This window comes from Rhinopithecus bieti, unplaced genomic scaffold (genome assembly GCF_001698545.2).
Source record: "Rhinopithecus bieti isolate Rb0 unplaced genomic scaffold, ASM169854v2 scaffold_10614, whole genome shotgun sequence".
Classification (NCBI taxonomy): Eukaryota; Metazoa; Chordata; class Mammalia; order Primates; family Cercopithecidae; genus Rhinopithecus; species Rhinopithecus bieti.
This window is the reverse complement of record NW_016806893.1, coordinates 904,597-925,762: the sequence shown is the minus strand read 5'-3', so window position 1 is coordinate 925,762 and position 21,166 is coordinate 904,597. Positions and strand designations below refer to the sequence as shown.

General features: G+C 41.4%; 1 protein-coding gene and 1 pseudogene across 1 annotated transcript in view; both read left to right on the top strand.

The window, feature by feature from the left end:
- PREP (prolyl endopeptidase) overlaps window positions 1-21,166 on the top strand; it is a 132,535-nt gene that overhangs the window by 98,766 nt on the left and 12,603 nt on the right. The window lies entirely within an intron of this gene.
- On the top strand, window positions 12,369-12,726 carry LOC108533689 (60S ribosomal protein L35 pseudogene; annotated as a pseudogene).

Sequence of the window (21,166 nt, the reverse complement as noted above, 5' to 3'; positions counted from 1 at the left end):
AAAAAAAATGTGGCCAGCTAAAATTAGGGCCTTTTATCAAGGAAACAAGAGGAATAGATAGATATTGGGGGACAACTAGCAGTCTGCCACACAATGCAAAAAAGACCTTCAGCAAGAGCTTTTTGGTATAGACCCTGAGATCAGGGCACCCAAATGCCACCTGGTGGCCAGGTACCTAAATCTCAGGATCAGATTTGGAAAAATGAAGGCTCCTAAAAAATAGAATTTTCAGACATTATAATTGTTGACAGCAGAAATCACATACTACAAAGACAGAAGCACCTGTTCAGGAGGCACTTCTCCCATGAAGAAAGAAATTTAATACTGTTTCTAGAACATGAAGTGTGATGCAAGTGTCTGGAAATATTTGGGCATTAGGATGGACTCTGAGGGATTGCCTGGCATGGTGAGGAAGCTGCGTAAGCTAGTGTCCAGGTGGCTTTCCAGGTGTTTAAGTCAGCGTCTTGCCTGGGATGACCCAACTCGCAACTGCCCTGCTACACAGTCCCTGAGCAGGATGTGGACACAGTCCATCCTTGCGCCTGCTGTTTGGAATGGAAGCATGGCACGACCCCACCTATAGAAAGGTAATCAGGTCCCTAATTTCATAGCTGCCTCCTTTGCTTTTCCTAGGGGTATGTTTTCCACTAATGTGATTCTGGCCTCAGGACGAGTTATATGCCTTCCAGCTGCATGTATGTTAGAGTTCATCTAATGGAGCCCTCTTATTTTACAGACAAGGAAACTAAAATTCAATCAGTGTAAGTGTATTAACAGAGGTTAAACTGTTAACAACTGACAGAGCCAAGACTGGAACTTAGAACTCTAGATCTGTGCTAATCCTGCACATTTTGTTATCAAGAGAAGTTATTCTCTCTATAGCTCAGGGTTTTGTTTTCACCTCTTAAACAAACATACTAGCCAGGCATAGTGCCTTGTACCTGAAATCCCAGCACTTTGAGAGGCTGGTGCAGGAAGATCACTTGAGACCAAAAGTCCAAGACTAGCCTGGGTAACATAGCAAGACTCCGTTTCTACAAAAAAAAAAAAAAAAATTTTTTTTTTTAGTTAGCCAGGCACGGGGGTATACAGCTGTAGTACTAGCCACTCGGGAGGCTGAGGCAGGACGATCATGTCAGCCCAGGAGTTCCAGGTTACAGTGAGCTATGATTGTGCCACTGCACTCCAGCGAGACCTTATCTCTAAAAAAAAATAATAATAATAATAATTAGTTAATTATTGGACTAAATGGCCTCTGAATCCCTAAGCTTTCTTACCTCTAAAAAGTATAGTTTCTACACCATGTAAGTATCTTGTGATTACTTTGTAGATCCTTATAGAACCTGTTAGATAACAATACTCAGTGTAAAAGGGGAGATAATGAGGGACCACAAATTTATATTTTTATGATTTGTAAATATGATTTAATGACTTGTTTTATAAATAATTTTAAATATTTTATAATGAATGTTAATGTTCACTTCTAGTCTCCTTGTTACATGTTAACAACGAAGGAGTGTTCTGGGATTCCTAAAGCTCACCTGTTTGGATTTACAATTCATTTATGTCTATGTATGGCTGCCTTTCCTTGCCTTCATCAGAAATTCTCTATCAGTATTGATGGGTGGAGGTGGGATGGGGAAGAACCCCTTTCATTCATCCTGTCAGTTTGTTTTTATTAAGAATTTGCCATGTGCCAAGCATTGTGCTAAACACTGGGAATGTAGCAGCGACCTGAAGACAGGTTGTCTTTGCCCTTATGAGAAGAAATACTGGCAAAAACAAGTGAACAGAAAATAAATGTCAGCATTGCAAGTTGGGAGAAGAGCGGTGCATGAAATAAACAAAGACTGCAGCCAAGAATGACAGAGGGCCCTCTGCAGTTGGAGTGGTCACGGGAAGCTCCCCTGAGTTTTCACTTAAATGGAAACCTAAAGGCTCAGAGGGAACTAACCAAGTGAAAATGGGGGACAGGCAGCCCAGAATGTTAAAGCAAAGACCCTGAGAACAAAGCACTTGGTCTCAGAGAGGACCTAAGAGAAACCCAGTGAGTAAGCGGAGAGTGGAATGAAGGGCAGGGGGAAGGCAGAGAGCCTCATAGCCATGTTAGGGATGTCAGATGCATTCCAAGTGTGATGGGAGTCACTGCAGTGTTTTATACTGGAGAGCAGCATGGTTCTGATGTAAGAAAATCATTTTCTGTTTTGTGGAGAACAGATTAGAGGGGCTGATAAGGAAGCAGAGAGAGCAGATGGACATTGGTAGCAGTAATCTCCGTTAATGAAGATTGTAGTGCCTTTTCATTAGTTTATTTATGTCATACAGGCATACCTCATTTTATTTTGCTTTATTGTATTGTACTTTGCAGATTCCTCATTTTTTAAAAACTGAAGGTTTGAAGCAACCTTGTGTTGAACAAGTCTGTTACCACCACTTTCCCAACAGCATGCCCTCAGTTCATGTCTGTACATTTTGATAATTCTCACAATGTTTCAGGCTTTTTCATGATTACATCTGTTATGATCTGTAATTAGTGAGCTTTGATGTGACTTTTGTCATTGTTTTGGGGCATCACGAATGTGTTCAAAGAAGGTGGTGAACTTAATTGAAAAATGCTGTGTGTGTTCTGACTGCTCCGCCCGTTGGCTGTACCCTCATCTCTCTCCCTCTCCTCAGACCTCCCTGTTCCCTGAGACATAATCATGTTAAAATTAGGCCAAATAATAACCCTACAGTGGCCTCCAAATGTTCAAATGCAAGGAAAACACGTACATTTGTCACTTTAAATCAAAAGCTAGAAATTATTATGCTTAGGGAGGAAGGTATATCAAAAGCCAAGATAGGCCAAAAGCTATAGGTGCCTCTTGCACCAGTTAGCCAACTTGTATGAATGCAAAGGAAAAGTTCTTGAAAGAAATAAAAAGTGCTATGCCAGTGAACACATGAATGGTAAGAAAGCAAAACAGCCTTATTGCTGATATGGAGAAAGTTTGAGTGGTCTGGATAGAAGATGAAACCAGCTGCAACCTTCCCTTAAGCCAAGGCCTAATCCATAGCAAAGCCCTAACTCTCTTCAGTTCTGTGAAGACTAAGACATGAGAAAGCTGCAGTTTCCTTCTGAAACTATTCCAATCAATTGAAAAAGAGGGAATCCTCCCTAACTCATTTTATGAGGCCAACATCATCCTGATACCAAAGCCTGACAGAGACACAACAAAAAAAGAGAATTTTAGACCGATATCCCTGATGAACATCAATGCAAAAATCCTCAATAAAATACTAGCAAACCTAATCCAGCAGCACATCAAAAAGGTTATCCACCATGATCAAGTGGGCTTCATCCCTGGTATGCAAGGCTGGTTCAACATAAGCAAATCAATAAACGTAGTGCAGCATATAAACAGAACCAAAGACAAAAACCACATGATTATCTCAATAGATGCAGAAAAGGCCTTTCACAAAATTCAACAGCCCTAAATGCTAAAAACTCTCAATAAATTAGGTATTGATGGGACGTATCTCAAAATAATAAGAGCTATTTGTGACAGACCCACAGCCAGTATCTTNAAAGAATGCATGAACAAAATTAGAAGTTAATAAAAAACAGAAACCATTAAAAAAACCCAGAAATCCTGGATTGAAGAATACAATAACAGAACTGAAAAAATTCAAAAGAGAGTTATAATATCATATTTAATCACGCAGAAAAAAATATCAAACTTAAAGACAGGTCACATGAAATTAGCCAGTTACAGGAATGATAATGAAAAAAGAGTAAAGACAGTATACTAGGCCAAGTGGCTCATGCCTGTAATCCCAGCACTTTGGGAGGTCAAGGCAGGTGGATTGCTTGAGGTCAGGAGTTTGAGACCAGCTTGGGCAACACAGTGAAACCCTGTCTCTTAAAAAGGAAAAAAAGAAAAATCAGCCAGGCATAGTGGCCTGCACCTGTAGTCCCAGCTACTCGGGAGGCTGAGGCAGGAGAATCACTTGAACCCATGAGGCAAAGGTTGCAGTGAGCCAAGATCACACCACTGAACTCCAGTCTGGGTGACAGAGCAAGACTCTCTCTCAAAAAAATAAATAAAGACAATATATATAGAAAGAGAGAATACTAACCTATGGGTACCATCAAGATAATAAATACATGATTTATGTAAGTCACAGGAGAAGAGAGAAAGAAAGAAACAGAAGGCTTAAAGAAATAATGCCTGAAAACATCCCAGAGGGATATAGACATCCAAATTCATGAAGCTCAAATAATCTAAAGAAGGACCCATTCAGAGAATATTTTTCTGAGTCACATTACAGTAGTTCCCCTATATCTATGGTTTCACTTTCAATGCTTTCATTTACCTACAGTCAATCAAACACAGTTTGAAAATACTAGATGGAAAATTCCAGAAATCAACAATTCACAAGTTTTATATTGGATTCTGTTCTGAGCAGAGTGATGAAATCTTACTCTATCGTGCTCTTTCTTGTCCAGGATGTAGATTATCCCTTTTTCCAGCATATTGACACTGAGTATGCTACCAGTCATTTAGTCACTTAGTAGCCATCTGTTATCAGATTGACTGTTGTGGTATTGCAGTTTGTGTTCAAGTAATACTTATTTTACTTAATAATGGCTCCAAAGCACAAGAGTAGTGATCCTGGCAATTTGGATATGCCAAAGAGAAGCCATCAAGTGAAAAGGTGAAAGCTCTTGACTTAATAAAGAAAGAAAAAAAATGGTCTGCTGAGTTTCCCAAGATCCATGGTAAGAACAAATCTTCTACCCATGAAATTAAGAAGAAAAAATGTAAATTCATACTAGTTTTGCTGTTGCACCTCCGACTGCAGAAGTTATGGTCACAATGTGTGATAAGCAAAGATGGAAAAGGCATTAAATTTATTTGTAGAAGACATGAAGAGAAACAGGTTCCAACTGATGGCAATTGGATTCAGTACAATCCACAGTTTCAGGCATCCACTGGGGATCTTAGAATGTATTCCTCACAGATGGAGAGGGAATACTTTATGATCAAATTGACAAAAGTCTTAAACAAAGAGGGAAACTTTAAAGCACCAAGAGAAAACAGACTCATCACAAAGAAGGATACCCTGATAAAACTATTGCTGAACATGTCAATAAAAAACCTTGAAAATCAAGAGAGAGTGGAATGATATATTCAAAGTGTTGAGGAAACGAAGAGTTAAAATAGAATACTATATCCAACAAGGCTGTCTTTCAGAAATGTAGGAGAGAGAAGAAGTTTTCCACAGAAGCTGAGGCTAAGGGAATTCATTGCCACTAGATCTGACTTTTAAAAGAATGCTAAAGGTAGAAACTAATGCTAAATTGAACTGAAAAGATACTAATTGACAAAATAAAAATATCTGAATATATAAAATTCACTAGTAGAGTTAAAAATATAGTCAAGTTCAGAATATTGCAATAGTTGTATATAAACCACTTGTAACTTTAGAGTAAAGTGGGGTGGGGGAGGGGGGAGAGATAGCATTAGGAGATATACCTAATGTAAATGACAAGTTAACGGGTGCAGCACACCAACATGGCACAGGTATATATATGGAGCAAACCTGCACGTTGTGCACATGTACCCTAGAACTTAAAAGTATAATAAAAAACCAAAATAAATGTAAAAGAGTGCCTGGGGGCGTCAGTGCAGGTTATCCAAGCACCAGCTCCTTGCTCTCCTTCTATGAGACCTCTTAGGCCCTGAGTTCTCCATCTGCTTACTTATTTTTTCTTGAGTTTCAACTAAAATAAAAATAAAAAAATTGTTTTCCAGCCTGGCCAACATGGCAAAACCCTGTCTCTACTAAAAATACAAAAATTAACCAAGTGTGGTGGCACGTGCCTGTAGTCCCAGCTACTCGGGAGGCTGAGACAGGAGAATTGCTTTAACCCGGGTGGCAGAGGTTGCAGTGAGTCGAGATCGCGTAAACACATTACCCCCACAATATTGAGAGCTTGTGCTGCTGTCAGTTTGGGGAATGATATGTATCATTCTTGATGCATTAGTGGGCTGACATCCTGGCTGGGGTCGGTGTTAGCAGGCAGGGCAGTCAGTCCTGAGATCAAAACTAAAACAGCAGGGACTCTGCCATTTTTTCATAGGATAAAGTGGCTGCTTAATAAATAGCCTAGCCCTCACGATCATATTTGTCTGCCAATTTGACCAGCCTTGAGCAATGCCCATGAGACCCCACCAGCCTGGCCCCTGCCCTCTCCCTCACTCATCTCTTGCCACTCTCCCTCACCCCCCTGCTGCAGCCGCTCTGGCCTCCTTTCTTTGCTTGGCATACATGCATGTACTCACCCACTCTACCCCTCCCCTCTGCCTGGACTGCCCCTACTCCTGGCCCTCCATCCTTTGTACTATGCAGAGTCACTTACTCTGCATGGATCAGAGACTCCTTCCCTCTCCATCCTGTGTACTGTAGCAGCCCTTCCCCACTCACTTACCCGTATCTCCATTGCACTCATCACCAGCTGACATTAGAGTTTCATTCATGTGTTTGTCTGTCTGCCCTTTAGAATATGGTTTTCGCCACTGCTGTGTCCCCAGAGTCCAGAACACAGAGGAGTTATGTATAAATGCTTGACGAATGAAAGCAGTTGTGACAGATGGAGTCTGAAATGATCTAGTTGTTGCCAGAAACCTATAAAAGTGAAACATTTCTTTTTTAAAAAATATTTCTGTGTTGGACCATCTCCCTTTCCTCTGGTAGGGTAATTTGTCCACTAGAAATGGACAAATATTGTCAGAAAATAAATGCTTTACTACCAGTTTTACCTCTGTGAAATTTTTTGTGCTATCTAGTCTTTAAGAGTTATTTTAGGCCACAGTTTATAACCAAAACAGAAAATAATACTATGCCTCCCTTACAGAGCTTCAAAGTAAATTTTTCTGTTTTCCTAGCATGCTTTTATTTTATTGGAGCCCTCCAGCTCTAGGTTGTTGCATGTGTACAGAGGTTTGGAAATCTTTTAGACAAGTTGACGAGTAAAAAAGGAATTCTACTGGCATGTAAATTCAGTTGACCCATTCCGTATTGTGTTTTATGAGAATCTAGGATCATTGCTTTGTATTTTTTTTTTTTTTCAAACTCTGGACCATCAGATCTTCATCCTTTTAGTGACTTTTGGCTTTTTTAACATCATCTTTTTAAAAATAGCTTCTTTCATGCATTCAGTTTCCTTTTCCTTCTTCACTTTCAAGTGAGAAATCACAGTAAGCATCTAAGAATGAGTGTGGCTGGGCGCAGTGGCTCACACCTGTAATCCCAGCACTTTGGGAGGCTGAGGCGGGCAGATCACCTGAGGTCAGGAGTTCAAGGCCAACCTGGTCAACATGGAGAAACCCTGTCTCTACTAAGAATACAAAAATTAGCCGGGTGTGGTGGTGGGTGCCTGTAATCCCAGCTACTTAGAAGGCTGAGGCAGGAGAATCACTTGAACCCGGGAGGTGGAAGTTGTGGTAAGCTGAGATCACGGCACTGCACCCCAGCCTGGGCAATAGAGCAAGACTCCATCTCAAAAAAAAAAAAAAAAAAAAAAAAATGACTGAGTGAAAAGATTGCTTAAGCAAATAAAAGTAATTATTTCACAGATATTTATTAAGCACTGTGGTGTGCTTAGTAAATATCTGTGAAATGATTATTTTTGGAAATATAAGGCAGGATAGAGTTTACTAGGGAAAATGGAGATGTAGTCAAGTATTTGCAGCAATTCAGTGGCGGGAAAACCATATTAATAAGCTGCTCACAGGTTCTATGGGAACCTGGAGAAGGAGCAGTATCTAAGGCTGCTCTTGGAAACAAGGCCTCCTGGAAAGGAGCTTTGAGCAGACAGAAAGAGCACAAGAAGCAAATAATGAAGAAAACACAAATCATACATAAAAATTCATACAAATACTGAGAAGCAAAGAAGGGAAAGGAAGTTGAATGCAAGAAATAAGCTACTTTTATAAACATGATATTAGAAAAGCCAAAAGCCACTAAAAGGATGAAGCTGTAAGCATCTGGAGTCTGAAGAAAATAAATCCAAAGTAATGATCCCAGAGTCTCATAAAACACAATAAGAACTAGGTCGGTGGAATTTACATGTTAGTAGAATTGCTTTTTTATTGGTCAGCTTGTCTAAAAGCTTTCCAAACATTTGTAAGCGTGCAGCAACCTGGAATTAGAAGGCACCAATCTGGTGGAAATGAATCACTTGTACAAAAGCAAAGGTGTCCTCACAGTGCTGCAGATAAAGCAAGTAGACTGATTGGAGCCCCACAGCACGTGAGCCTGGAAAGGGAGACAGATCCAGACCCTTAAGGGCCTGTGTAGGATTCACATCAGGCCATCTACGTACCAGGTGCTTGCAGAATTAGTCACATTCCAGGGAAAGTTGTGAAGGGGGTGGTGAGGGCGGGGCAGTGGTGGTGGTGGAGGAGCCCATGGGCACAGCCGAAAACTCCAGCAGTGTGTATGGTGGGAGAAGAGGACCACAGTCTCCAGGAATGCTCACATTTCAGGGACACAGGAGGAGGAGGAGCCACAAAAGCTGGCATCACAGAAGCCGGAGGAGAAGAGTTTCAAGGAGGATGGTGTGGTATTGCAGAGAAGTCACAGGGCATATAGACTGGGCAGTGTTGGGATTGGCCGTGAGCATTTGACTATGAGAGGAGCCAGTGAATGTCAGGTAGTAGTGAATTGGCCATGTGAGGGGTCAGGGAGCCTAACTGCTTCTCGTGATTGAGGGGTTTCCTTACAGCCCAGGACATGTGTGCTAATTACCAGGTAGTAGAAATATTACTTGAAATGCACTAAATGAAAGCTATTGCACTCCATGTACTGACTTTGTTGCCAGCCTTTCTGTATGCACCCCAGTACTTCATAATCATCAATATTCCCCATCCACCATCCTGAATGCCGTCTATCATTAAAGTATACCATGTTCTTTTCTAAATCTTTCATGAACATGATTCAGTTAGTCATCTTCAGCTTTCATTTTGTTGATTACTGGTGATAATAAAAAGGTATATATAGGGCTGGGCAAGGTGGCTCACGCCTGTAATCCCAGCACATTGGGAGACCAAGGTGGGATAATCACTTGAGCCCAGGAGTTTGAGGCTAGCCTGGGACACACAGGTGAGACCCCATCTCTACAAACAATTTTAAAATTAGTGAGGCATGGTGGCACATACCTGTAGTCTCAGCTACTCAGGAGACGGAGGCAAAAGGATCCCTCGAGTCCAGGAGTTTGAGGCTGCAAGTGAGCTATGATTGTACCACTGTACTCCAGGCTGGGTGACAGAGTGATAGCCTGTCCCCCCAAAAAAAAAAAAAAAAAAAAGGGAAAGAAAAGGGTATATCTATAAGATTAAAAGTGTATTTCTGTGTTTAGAAACGAATATGCAAAAATCTGTCTATGATGATAGCACTGGGGCTGCAGTGGTGGGAGGCAGTCTGGGCCATCAAAAAAGATACATATGATTTGACTGGTAAGATTTCTGCTACTGTTACTCCACTGCACAAATATAAAACATTTCACACAGCCAAGTTCAGAATATAAATCAAAAAGAATTTGTTCTTGTACCTTCACAGCAGGATTCCTGAACTTTGTGATTTGCCTTCATCCCCCACCTCCCCGCCCATTTTTCCCCACCACCCTAGTGAGTTGCTTCCCAGTAGCTATTTGTGATGCCACCTCTACACCTCTAGTTCAGTCTCTTCTAATTGACCACCTCTTTGCAAAACAAAAAATGATATTGAACAGTTATGCCAACTTCCTGATTCTAGGACCTCTGTTGATGCTGTCCTCAATTCGGGGCCACACTCAGCTTCATACAGTCCCATTTAATCCTGTACACTGTCATGACCTGCTTGCTTGCACAAACACTGCTCTGCTTTTTCCCCACTAACATCTGCCTGTCTTTAATAGTTCACCCTTTTAAGGGGTGAATAGTTACCAGCCACAAATTTTTAAGGCTGCACAGTTCTCTTCTGTTCTATTAATGAACATTCTGACCAGAGTTTGTCTTTCCAGCATTTTGGTTATTAAATTTTTCTACCTAATGCAATAAAACAAGTAAGTGGTCTGCTGTAGTTTTGAGTTAAGGAGGATTTGAAATGGATTTCACGTATCCTTGTTGGGTTGTTATTATGCAGGGGCAATCTTATGCAGTAAATTACCGTAACTAACCAGTTTAAGAGCCCATAAAGCTCCTCTGCCCTGGCATTGCTAAATTAGTAGATTAACAGCTACACATAAGGAATATGTCAGATGTTAAGTATTTTTCATTAGTATTAAGTTGGAAATTTGTGACCTCAAAAAGCTTATGTAATCTCTTAAGTGCCTCAACCAAAGTTAATTTTATCTTATTATTTTTCAACTTACAAGCATTTTCAGGCAAGACTGTAGGCTGCTCTGTTTGTATAAATTTTTTTTTAATGAAACACCATTCAGACTACCTTTTCTGATACTTAATTGAAATATAGGGTATAGTTTGGGCATTAATTTATGTATTAATCTAGCATGTTTTCTAAGCGCCTACTGTCTTCTGGGTACCATGCTGGATACGGAGGCAAATAGATGCACAGGCCTAGAATGGGGACACATGGGAGCACAATAGAGTGCCATGGAGAGTTCAGGAGGGGCCCCCAGAGGAGAGGGAGGGGATTGGCTGATTTCCTTTTTACAGTGGCTAAGAGCATGGAGCATGGAGCCAGAAAGCTTGGGTTCAAATTCTGACTCCATCATTTACGAGATGTATGACTTGGGTTCCTTACTTAACAATTTATCTGGGTTAGAATGACCCCAGCTGAAAAGTGGGAATATTCGTAGTACATCCCACGGGGGATTGGTTCCAGAACACTCTGTGGATACCAAAATCTGAGGATGTTCAAGTTCATTATATAAAACGGCACGGCATTTGCATACAGCCTATGGTCATCTTCCCACACACTTTAAATTATCTCTAGACTATGTATAATAGCTAATACAATGTAAACTCTATGTAAATAGTTGTTATACTATCCTGTTTTTTAAATTTTTAATTGTATTATTATTTTTCGTTGGGTTTAAAAAATTTTTTTCAATCCACAGTTGGTTGAATCTGCAGGTGTGAATCCTGTGGATATAGAGAGCCAACTGTATAGACCTCATATTTGGATTAAAATGAGAAAGAATTTTTTAAAGCCCTTAGACTAGGGCTTGCTTGATACATGGTAAGAACTAAATAAGTGTTTTAAACAAGTCAAGTAAAATAGGTAATGTGAATTTTGACCAAAGTATGAACTAAAGAAAACTCTGTTGTGAAAAATAAACTAACTGGCAGGTATTTTAACATTTGTTTTTAAATGTATGGAAACTTTAGTTGATAATTAGCTTGCAAGGTTCTGTCACTAAGTTCTGTCTCCAGAACCTTGGCTAACTTTTGTTTCTTTTGGTTTTGGTTGTTTTAACGTTTTCAGGTAAGGAGTAACTTTCTAACAGAGAGGCTCCAAAATGCAATGAATGGCCATTTGTGCTGTTTTAAGTTTCTTTCTTGCTACTAGAAATATTTAAGCAAAGGATGAACCTGCCTGAGATGTAGCTTTGTGGGTGTCTGCATTGGGTAGGGAAGGAGGAGGTCAAACAAGTGAACTTCTAAGAGCCAATAGATTTTTTTTTCATTCGTGATTTGGTCTAGAAAGGCATGTGACATTGGGATTGGGGCTCTGGAGGTGTGAAACAGCAATATCGCTAGAGAGGCTGGTTGAAGTTGGGAAGAACTGAGAGAAGTTGAAGGCAGAGAGTGGAGAGCTTTAATTGCTGGTCTAAAACGTGGACTTTAGCTGGGTTTGGTGGTTCACACCAGCACTTTGGGAGGCCCAGGCAGGAGGATTGCTTGAGGCTAGCAGGTTGAGACCATCCTGGGCAACATAATGAGACCCATGTCTCTACAAAAAATAAATAATTAGCCGCGTGTGGTGGTGCATGCCTGAAGTCCTAGCTACTCAGGAGGCTGAGCCAGGAAGATGAGGATTGCTTTATATACATATACATACATACATACATACATACATACATACATACATACATGGACTTCATGTTGTAGAGAATGGAGAGGCATTTTTGAATAGGAGAGTGACTTAGATTAAAAAGGAGGTTTTAGATGGATTAATCTGGTAACAGGTGCTCAGATTGGAAGCAGGAGTCCTGGAAGCCAAGGCCCTTGTGCAGGCAGGCAGGGATAAGATGGTGTGGGAGAGGTAACTACAATGACTTTGAGCTCCAGACCTGAGGCAAGCTGGTATAGGTATTTGAGGATCAAAAAGAGAGTATTTAGCCCTCGGAGCAGGCGGCAGGGGCGGCCTGTGCAGCAATGGCCAAGATCAAGTCTCGAGACCTTCGCGGTAAGAAGGAGGAGCTGCTCAAACAGCTAGACGACCTGAAGGTGGAGCAGTCCCAGCCGCGCGTCGCCACCAGCCTCCAAGCTCTCTAAGATCGTGTCATCCGCAATTCCATTGCCCGTGTTCTTACCGTAATTAACCAGACTCAACACAAAGAAAACCTCAGGAAATTCTACAAGGGCAAGAAGTACAAACCTCTGGACCTGCGCCCTGAGAAGACGTGTGCCATGCGCCACTGGCCCAGCAAGCACGAGGAGAACCGGAAGACCAAGAAGCAGCCGCGGAAGGAGTGGCTGTACCCGCTGCGTTAAGTACACAGTGAAGGCCTGAACGTCGTCACATTGTCAAAAAAGAGAACTGGCTGAGGAAAACAAAAGAAAAGTGTGTATTTAATATGCAATTCTGTATTCATTCAACAAATATTATTGAAGGCAAACAATGCAGAACTCATAACCCCCTGATGATGGATTCATCATGTGGTTCTCATGCAGGAGCAAAACACACAGCATATGCCTTTCATGTGCAGCCTAAATCCCATTGCAGTGAGCCATGTTACAGGGCAGTTTCTGGCTATACCAAAACAGAAGCTGCTTTCTCTGGGCCTCCGCGTGTAGCAGGGTTCCTTCACTTTTAATGAAAATGTCTGATTGTGTGTCTTCATTGACTACAAAGAGATCAGACCAGTGGAACTGAAGATGGCTTTGATGTTCTACAATCAAGTCAGATTTATTCATCATAGCCCTGTGAGTCTTTCTACCTCAAAACACCAGGTTACCGCTGAAATCCAAATAAACTTATCAAAGTGCCATAGCACGAGATCCAGCTGTGCCTCCATCGCTGCCCTTCTTTCCTTGTGTTCAGAACTTCCACTTTCTATTTCGCTTTTGGCTTCACAGTTTGAGACTGGGAAAAGGCGTATTATTCCAAAAAACAGATGGTTGAGCCTTAGAAAGCTGCTGAATTTCTGCAGAGTATAGCACTTAGCACATTATTGGTGCTCAAGAAATGTACTGAAAGTTAAAACAGATTTTAAATAGATAGACTTTGCTGTTATTGAGGTATCCTAAGGGAGCTTTTAAATCCCCAGTGTTACCAAAATGACCAGCCATCCTTGGAAAAACTACAGCAGTCTGGAATAGGCTTTCCTTCTATATTTTCTGCCCAAAGATGACTCTTCAAGTCCTCTCCACTCCCCAAAAGTGAAATGCCTGGAACATAGACAAGATGACAACCTTCTAATGCCAGGCTAGCATTTTTCACCTTAGTACAGCACAGAAACATGTAGTGCCTCCCTCTGAGTCCTGGGAAGTTCTTCATATGCTCATTTTACAGGGTAACTGAAGCACAGAGGTTGCCTGCCTACTGCCCAGTTCTTTGGGTAATGGAATGTCTTATTCCTGTACGTGCTGCCGGTGGACTCAGAGCAGTTCTGCTCCTTGTCAGATTTATTTGGCACATGTAGCACAGACCACACAAGTGGCCTCTGTCAACTCTGATAGCAAGGGGGAGCTCAACACCCTTTTATGAACATTCTTCTTTAAACCTGTCAGGCTCTAAAATTAGGCAGGAGTTGCTATCACCAGACATTCTTCTGTGTGAAGGGGCTGCCCTTTGCAGCCTACCTTCATCTTTCATAGATGAGCACATCCCATGACTGGCGATAATGGGAGTCCTGGCATTTGCCTCAGATAGCACAGTATCTGAACTGGATCAAATGTGTTACTGAAGATTGTTTTCAGGAACCTAACTGATTGCACATTCGCGTGTCTTAGCACAATTGATTTTGTTACTAAACGTATGCATCTCAAGGAGAATAATTTCAAGAGAGACAGGTGATCTTTGCACAATTAAGGTCATTCATTTGAAGGAACGGTAATGTTCCATTGATTTGTCATACTAACTTCTCTTTTTTCTTTAAAGGAAGATATTCTTTTTTTTTTTTTTTTTTTTTTGAAACCAGATTTGCATGTTAAGGCAGCTAGATGTGTATTTAGTGATTGCCATCTTGTACTAAAACATGCTTCCAGAGTTAAACTGCTTTATCATTGGTGATGCCTCTGGAAAGTTGTGCTTGACAACAGAGATGGGATTTGTGAAACTTTATACTTATGTACTTTATATAAATGTACACCATTTCTTCCTTTTTTTTTAATGCAAAACATTCAGCTCAAGGATCTGTGAGTTCTTATCTGTTAAACAATTATTCTTAGAATATGGTTTTAAATGTGCAAAATCAGAAGCTGCTTTAAATTTAATTGATTACGATTACTTAAAAAGTTGGGATAGCTTTATGATTCGCTCAAGCATTTTTTTCATTTGTGAAATGAATGGTGTCTGTTAAGCCTTAAAAAAATACTATTGAAATGGAATTTTTTTAGTAGAATGGCCATAGAAAGATGTAGTGGGATTTTTATTGTTTTAATAATCTGTCTTCAAGATGGTAACACTAATGACTATGTGGAAAAGGATCATCTTTCTAAGCTGACTCATTTGGCTAAAATAGTAACAGCAGCCACTCTTGTATCTGGAATATCGCTTTTGAAATGCTTGAATGAGTCTCCTTTTTAAGAAAATAACGAAAATAGTCTGGGTGCGGTGGCTCACGTCTATAATCCCAGCACTTTGGGAGGTTGAGGTGGACAGATCACTGAAGGTCAGGAGATCGAGACCAGCCTGGCCAACATGGTGAAACCCTGTCTCTACTAAAAATACCAAAATTACCTGGGCGTGGTGGTGTGCACCTGTATTCTCAGCTGCTCAGGAGGCTGAGGCAGGAGAATCACTTGAACCTAGGAGGCAGAGGCTGCAGTGAGCTGAGATCATGCCACTTCACTCCAGCCTGGGCAACAGAGCAAGATTCCGTCTCAAAAAAAAAAAAAAGCAAATAAGGGATAGCATCTCTGGCAGAATGATATTTGTCCCCTGGATTCCCTAGAGATGGGTGGTCATCGTCTTGGGGAAGAAAGAAATGAATGTGTTAAATCTATGCCAAAGGCTCTAACACTTTCAACATTTTGCATAATTGCACCCAATAAAGATATTTACAAGGAAGTAATAACTTGAAGTTAATTACTTTGTGATGTAGTAGGGAAAAAACACTGAACCAGGGACTTGGGAGACCTTGGTAGTAACTTGCCATAAGCTGGCAGTGTTGCCTTGTCGGGTATCTTTTTTGTTTTTTCTGTTTTTTTTGTTTTGTTTTGTTTTTTCTGTTTTTTTTAAAGACAGAGTCTGGCTGTGTTGCCCGGGCTGGAGTGCAATGATGCGATCTCGGCTCACCGCAACTTCTGCCTCCTGGGTTCAAGAGATTCTCGTGCCTCAGCCTCCTGAATAGCTGGGACTACAGGTGCCCTCCACCATAACTGGCTAAGTTCTGTATTTTTAGTAGACACTGGGTTTTGCCTTGATGGCCAGGCTGGTCTTGAACTTCTGTCCTCAAGTGATCTGCCCGCCTTGGCCTCCCAAAGTTCTGGGATTGCAAGCATGAGTCACCACACCCAACCCTTGACAGGTATCTTTATCTTCTTGACTCTTATTTTGTCATTTGTAAAATAAGAGAGGACTGCTAGCTGGATGAAAGCCTGGAGTGACAACCTCTCCTTATATCTGAAACATTTTGAAGTCCCAGAATTTACTATTATTATCTTATATCCTCAGGGCTGAGAAAGAACTGACACTAGCTTTGTTTACCAGGTGGTACAGTCTTGTGACTGCTCCGAAAATACCCTTCTCAGCCCTCTATCAAGAAATCAATGTGGGCTTCATGAAGGGTGTGGTTCCTTACAGCCTTGTGGTGCTTAATGTTACTGGTTTGGGATGTGGAATAATGCTGTTATGCTGCTGTGTGTCTCCACAATGAAGAGTTCAAGTTTTTTGGGTTTTTTTTTTTTTTTTTTTTTTTTTTGGCAGAGAATCTTTATTAAGTACAGAAACTCAGCAGTATATATTTAACACAGTTTAGTGGCAAGTTCTTTGACCTCTCTGTCTTTTACCACTTGGCAATGTAAGCCGCAGATTTATGACCCCAGACATTGCCTCCCGGGTGACAGTGATCTCAGCATACCCATCATTGTAACTGGTTCTGGTAGTTTCCACCAGCTTAGCCAGAGCTCCTTTGTCTTCCCAGTTAACCTGTATGCAGGCAACACTGGTGCCAGTCTCCCTGTGGACTGGACGTCCCGGTCTGGCCGTTCCTTTATGACGTAGTAGGGAACCCCCTCTCATGAGACAGGGCAGATGGGAAGACAGCCTGCTGGAAAGGATCCATGTCGTGTGCAGTCCCACAAGGTAGCGACAGTGTTAACCGCTGCTCCAAGGACAGGTGGTCTCCAGTGGGGACCTCCCCTTTGCCGGCAGCTTTCTTCTCAGCCCAGGCCAGCAGCCATCGCTTCTTCTCTTGCTCTGTCTCTGGTCAGTACCTGTGGGCCAGCCTAGGCAGCTGAGTGCTGTTTTGCTGCCCGAGGCCTGGACGAACTGGTTCCTCACAAAGGCACTTTCAGCCATGTTTAGAGGACAGTCCTTTGTCACCGCAGCTGGATGTAGCGGGGCCGCTTGACAAAGCAGGTGAGGTCTCTTGGGGTTGGATGTCCTGCAAGTGCCAACATTCTTGGGTCTCTCTCAGGTGGTTCATCACCTTGGCTGCCGCTTCTTCACAACAGGGCCTGGGGCCACCGTCTCCAGCTGCCCAAGATACCAATAGAGTCTAACGTTTAAAGAAGAATAAAATGAAATTAAGGAAAGCAGCTTCTTAATTTACTGTGTAACTTCGGTCGGCTGCTGGCTGGCTCACTAATGCTTAGAACTAACTGTGGTTTTGAATCACTGTCGTAATGTTTGGTTTTATTTTCTGTGTCCGTCATGAAGGCTTCATATCAATATACTCCAAGATAGTCCCGCTTATGAGATCTTACCGGTGCTTCCAAAGACAATCTTTCTCTTCATTGTGAATTCTTTGGTGGTGCTTGTAGTCTGTTAAGGTGAAAGGGGGTGCCAGGTCCAGGCTCCTTGTCAAACTGGATCTATTGTACAACCCATTTACTCTGCTGTTGACAAGAAGAAGGAAGACAGGGCCCTGTCTGCCTCACATGATGAGCTGTTAGCCCTGGAAGACAGACAGACTTTTCCTATTACTCAAGTGGGCATCTGTTAGATCCCATGTGAGCACTTTGTCTTCCTGTCCATTGAGGGTCTCATAAAAGCTTTGGCATCCCACTACAGAACTGTGTGCACAGTGGACACTCAGAAATAATGGAGGTGTATTATCAGCTCTCTCATTGGTTACAGTATGGGAAAAAGGAAAAGGAAGTAATTTTGTTTACCTTGAACCTGAGTACTGTGGTAGCAATAAACTACCAAGCAAAGAAACAACACATGCATTTAAGCTTTGGCAACTGTTTACTTATCAAGCACTAATGGCTCTTATATGTATGTATAAATGACATTTTATATGTTACTAATAATAGTTTAAGGTTCTAATATTCCTACCACAACTCCACTGTAGCCAATGAGAGGAGTCAGGGAGACTGGTTGGTCATGATGCTAGTGAAGTAGAGAGCTCTGAGCTGGTTTGCCTGTACAAATGACAGAGAAGACACTTGCTTGTAAAACTAAATGACCAAGTGCCTGGGTGTAGGGGCCTTGGCACAAGATGATCCTGAGGGTTGAAAACAGGGTGGCTGAGAAGAGAGTGTTGCTACTAGCCCAAGTAAGAGGCCCATGGAGGAGCATGTATCTGGGCACATTGATTTGGAGATGTGGACAGGCCATCTACCACATGAGATCATGAACCCCCATAGCCTAGGCAACTTGACCAGCTTCTTAACCAGCCCCTCACAGGTGACTTCCAGGAAACACACGTCTGGCTATGGCCCTGCAGATGTGGACATGGAGGTCCTTTGCATAGAGCAGATTGTTGGAGCTCTCTGAGATGGCAAAGAGGGAATTTGAAAAGAGAAAAGAGACAGCCAAGTATAGAAAATTGCAAAACAGGAGGAAGAGGAGGTAATAATGGATCAATTAGGAAGGTTGAAAAAGATTTCAAGGAATGTAAAGGAACCAGAGAAATACTCCACCCAGGAAGCCAAAGAAACAGTTGCCGTATAGGGATTGAAAGGGATGAGGCCTAGAAAGGAACCATTCAATAATGTCATTTCTGAACAATGAGAGAGAAAGAGAAAGAACAGATTCTCCAATAAATGGTGTCTAATAGTTGGCCATTTGGGAAAAAGTTGTTAGATCCCAGACCATATGTAAACATAAAATATAAATGTAAAAAATCAAGATGAAATTATAGACAAATATTTTTATAACTTGGGGTCGAGAATGTTTTATAAGCTAGGAAGCTGAAAAGGAAAAACAGGTATTTGGGTACATAAATATTAACACCTTCTTGCATCTCAAGACACCACAGAGAAAGTTTAAATAAAAAAAAAACTGGTGGTGTACTGGGACAAAATATAAACAAAGCATGGTAGAAAAAAGGTTACTACCCTCTAGTTTAAGATAAATTTCTGTAATCAGAAAGGAGAAGTAACAGAATAAAAGAGCAGGTATACTTTGTTCTCCAAGGACAAAATATAAAATGACTATGAAAATGTTTGCTAATAAAAAAATACAATAAGGAAATGGCAGTGTTTGCCTGTTAGACTAGTAAAAATTAAAATCCATTTTAACATCCACTATTGATGAGGCATGGACACTTAGGCAGACATTATCACTGGGCACCTAAGTTGTCCAGTCCTCTTTGAGAATATTTGGTCCAGATTTATTGAATTTTTCAGTGTATGTATACTTTGATTTAGCAGTCTCATGTCTAAGAATATATCATATAGAAATCATACCATGAGAATACCAGATTTATCTAAAAGGGATTTATTGCATCATTAACAATCACAGAACATAAAGAATAACCTAAATATCAGTAAGAAAATGGTTAAATGTGTATGCATCCATAGAATGAAATATTAGGCAGCCATTTTTAAAAAGAGGTAAATCTGGGTGTTTTACTCTGAAAAGAATTCCATGATAAATTGCTATGTGAAGAGGGAGAATGAATCATAGCCCAATATTAGCCCGATCCCATTTATCACTAATAATAACCCCTACGTGTATTTGAACATGTAAATAGGTGTGTCTCTATACACCCATGAAAATGTTGGGAAGAACATACACCAACAGGGTAGACAGAGGCAGGGATGCAGAGGCAACGAGAAAGACAGAAACATTCATTGATGACCTTTGAAAGAGCAGGAATGGGGATGGGAATCAATGGGGTGGGAAAGTGGTGAGCTGTGAGTATGGGGTACTCGGGATTAATGATTAGGAAGATGGAGATGTAGCTTAAGAGGCAGACAGGGTGATACATAAGGTTTTGTTGGCTAGGATAGGAGAAATTTGAGTCTAGCTGTATGCCAAAGGGAAAAAATACAAAAAACAAAAACTAATAATTGAAAGAGCACAGTAGTAGCGGAGGCAGTGAGGAATGGAATCAAGACAGGGCGATCCTCCTTTGTCTGGGGTTGCAGAGACTGAATGAAGTTAGCAGAAACTAACTTTACCAGGAGCTACAAGCAGATGGACCCTATGAGAGATAGGCAAGGCCAGAGGCAGAGAGTAGGGATGCAAATTGTGCTGTCAGAAATGAAAAAAAAAAAAAAAAAAAGACGACATTGGAAACTACTCTTGAATTGATTTAGGTGGGGAAAGATGGAAGACACTGAGGAAGGAAAAGACGTAAGACGTAAGTTCAGAGCCAGCTGAGATCAAGTCTTCATTTGTAATGAAGCAAGTTGCCATTTCCTGAGTGTCCAGCAGCCCAGGGAAGGAGAAGGAATCCCGTGGGTTTGGGTCAGAATTAGAGGAGTTCCGGACTTAGTGACATTTAAAGAGCTGCCCAGGGGTCCCAAGCTGGGCCAGGAAAGCCCAAGCAATGCTGACAGCCTGAGAGAATATAAAGAACTGAATGACTTCATAAGAGTTTTTTAAAAAATAAAGGCAGATACCCCGGGGTAAGGAAATGACAGAAGTGGCAAAAGAGCAAGTTGGAGCCACAAGGGGGGTTGTCCTAGTTCCTTGCAGAAGAAATTCAGGCTCTAAGGGCCAAGGTGTAACCAAGGTGATGGGTGAGTATCATGCTGTTGGTTTGTCTCAGGAGACTCTTAAGTCCCATGAGGGCAGGGATTATGCATCTCGCCTTCTTTACATCTCCAGGGCTGAGTGCAGTCCCTGGCACATAATAGACACACAGCAAACATTGGAGGGAACCAGCAGCTAGGGTAGGGTGGAAACTAAGGTCTTGGTGTTGAGGCATTCCGGTATCTCTAAGGTGAGGATGCTGGACAGGCTTCACTGTTAGTCACTGAGGGAAATCACAGGAGACCCAGGTAAAGAGAAGTATAGAGACTTGTATTAAAATGATCAAGAATTCTGGGAAAACTTCTGGTTTTAGTTGATATTAATTTGTGTCCCTTACAAAAAAACAGTTCATATAAAAAGCCCTCAAGAACCAGGTAGACCTTTTAGGTTTGTTAGTTTTCATTGACGTAATTTATATTGACCCATTTATATTTCTCCAAGTCGCAATTCCCTAAGAAGATGGCTCCTCATAGCCGAGGAAAGGATGAGAGCTATATACACTCGCTCTTTGTCCTGGAAAACCTGGGATTTGCAAGTGAATTTCATAATCAAATCTAGATCAAATGTCTCCAGTCAAGCTGGTGTCCACTAGCAAATGACAGACTCTCCTACTGATAAAAAAAAAAAAAAAAAAAAA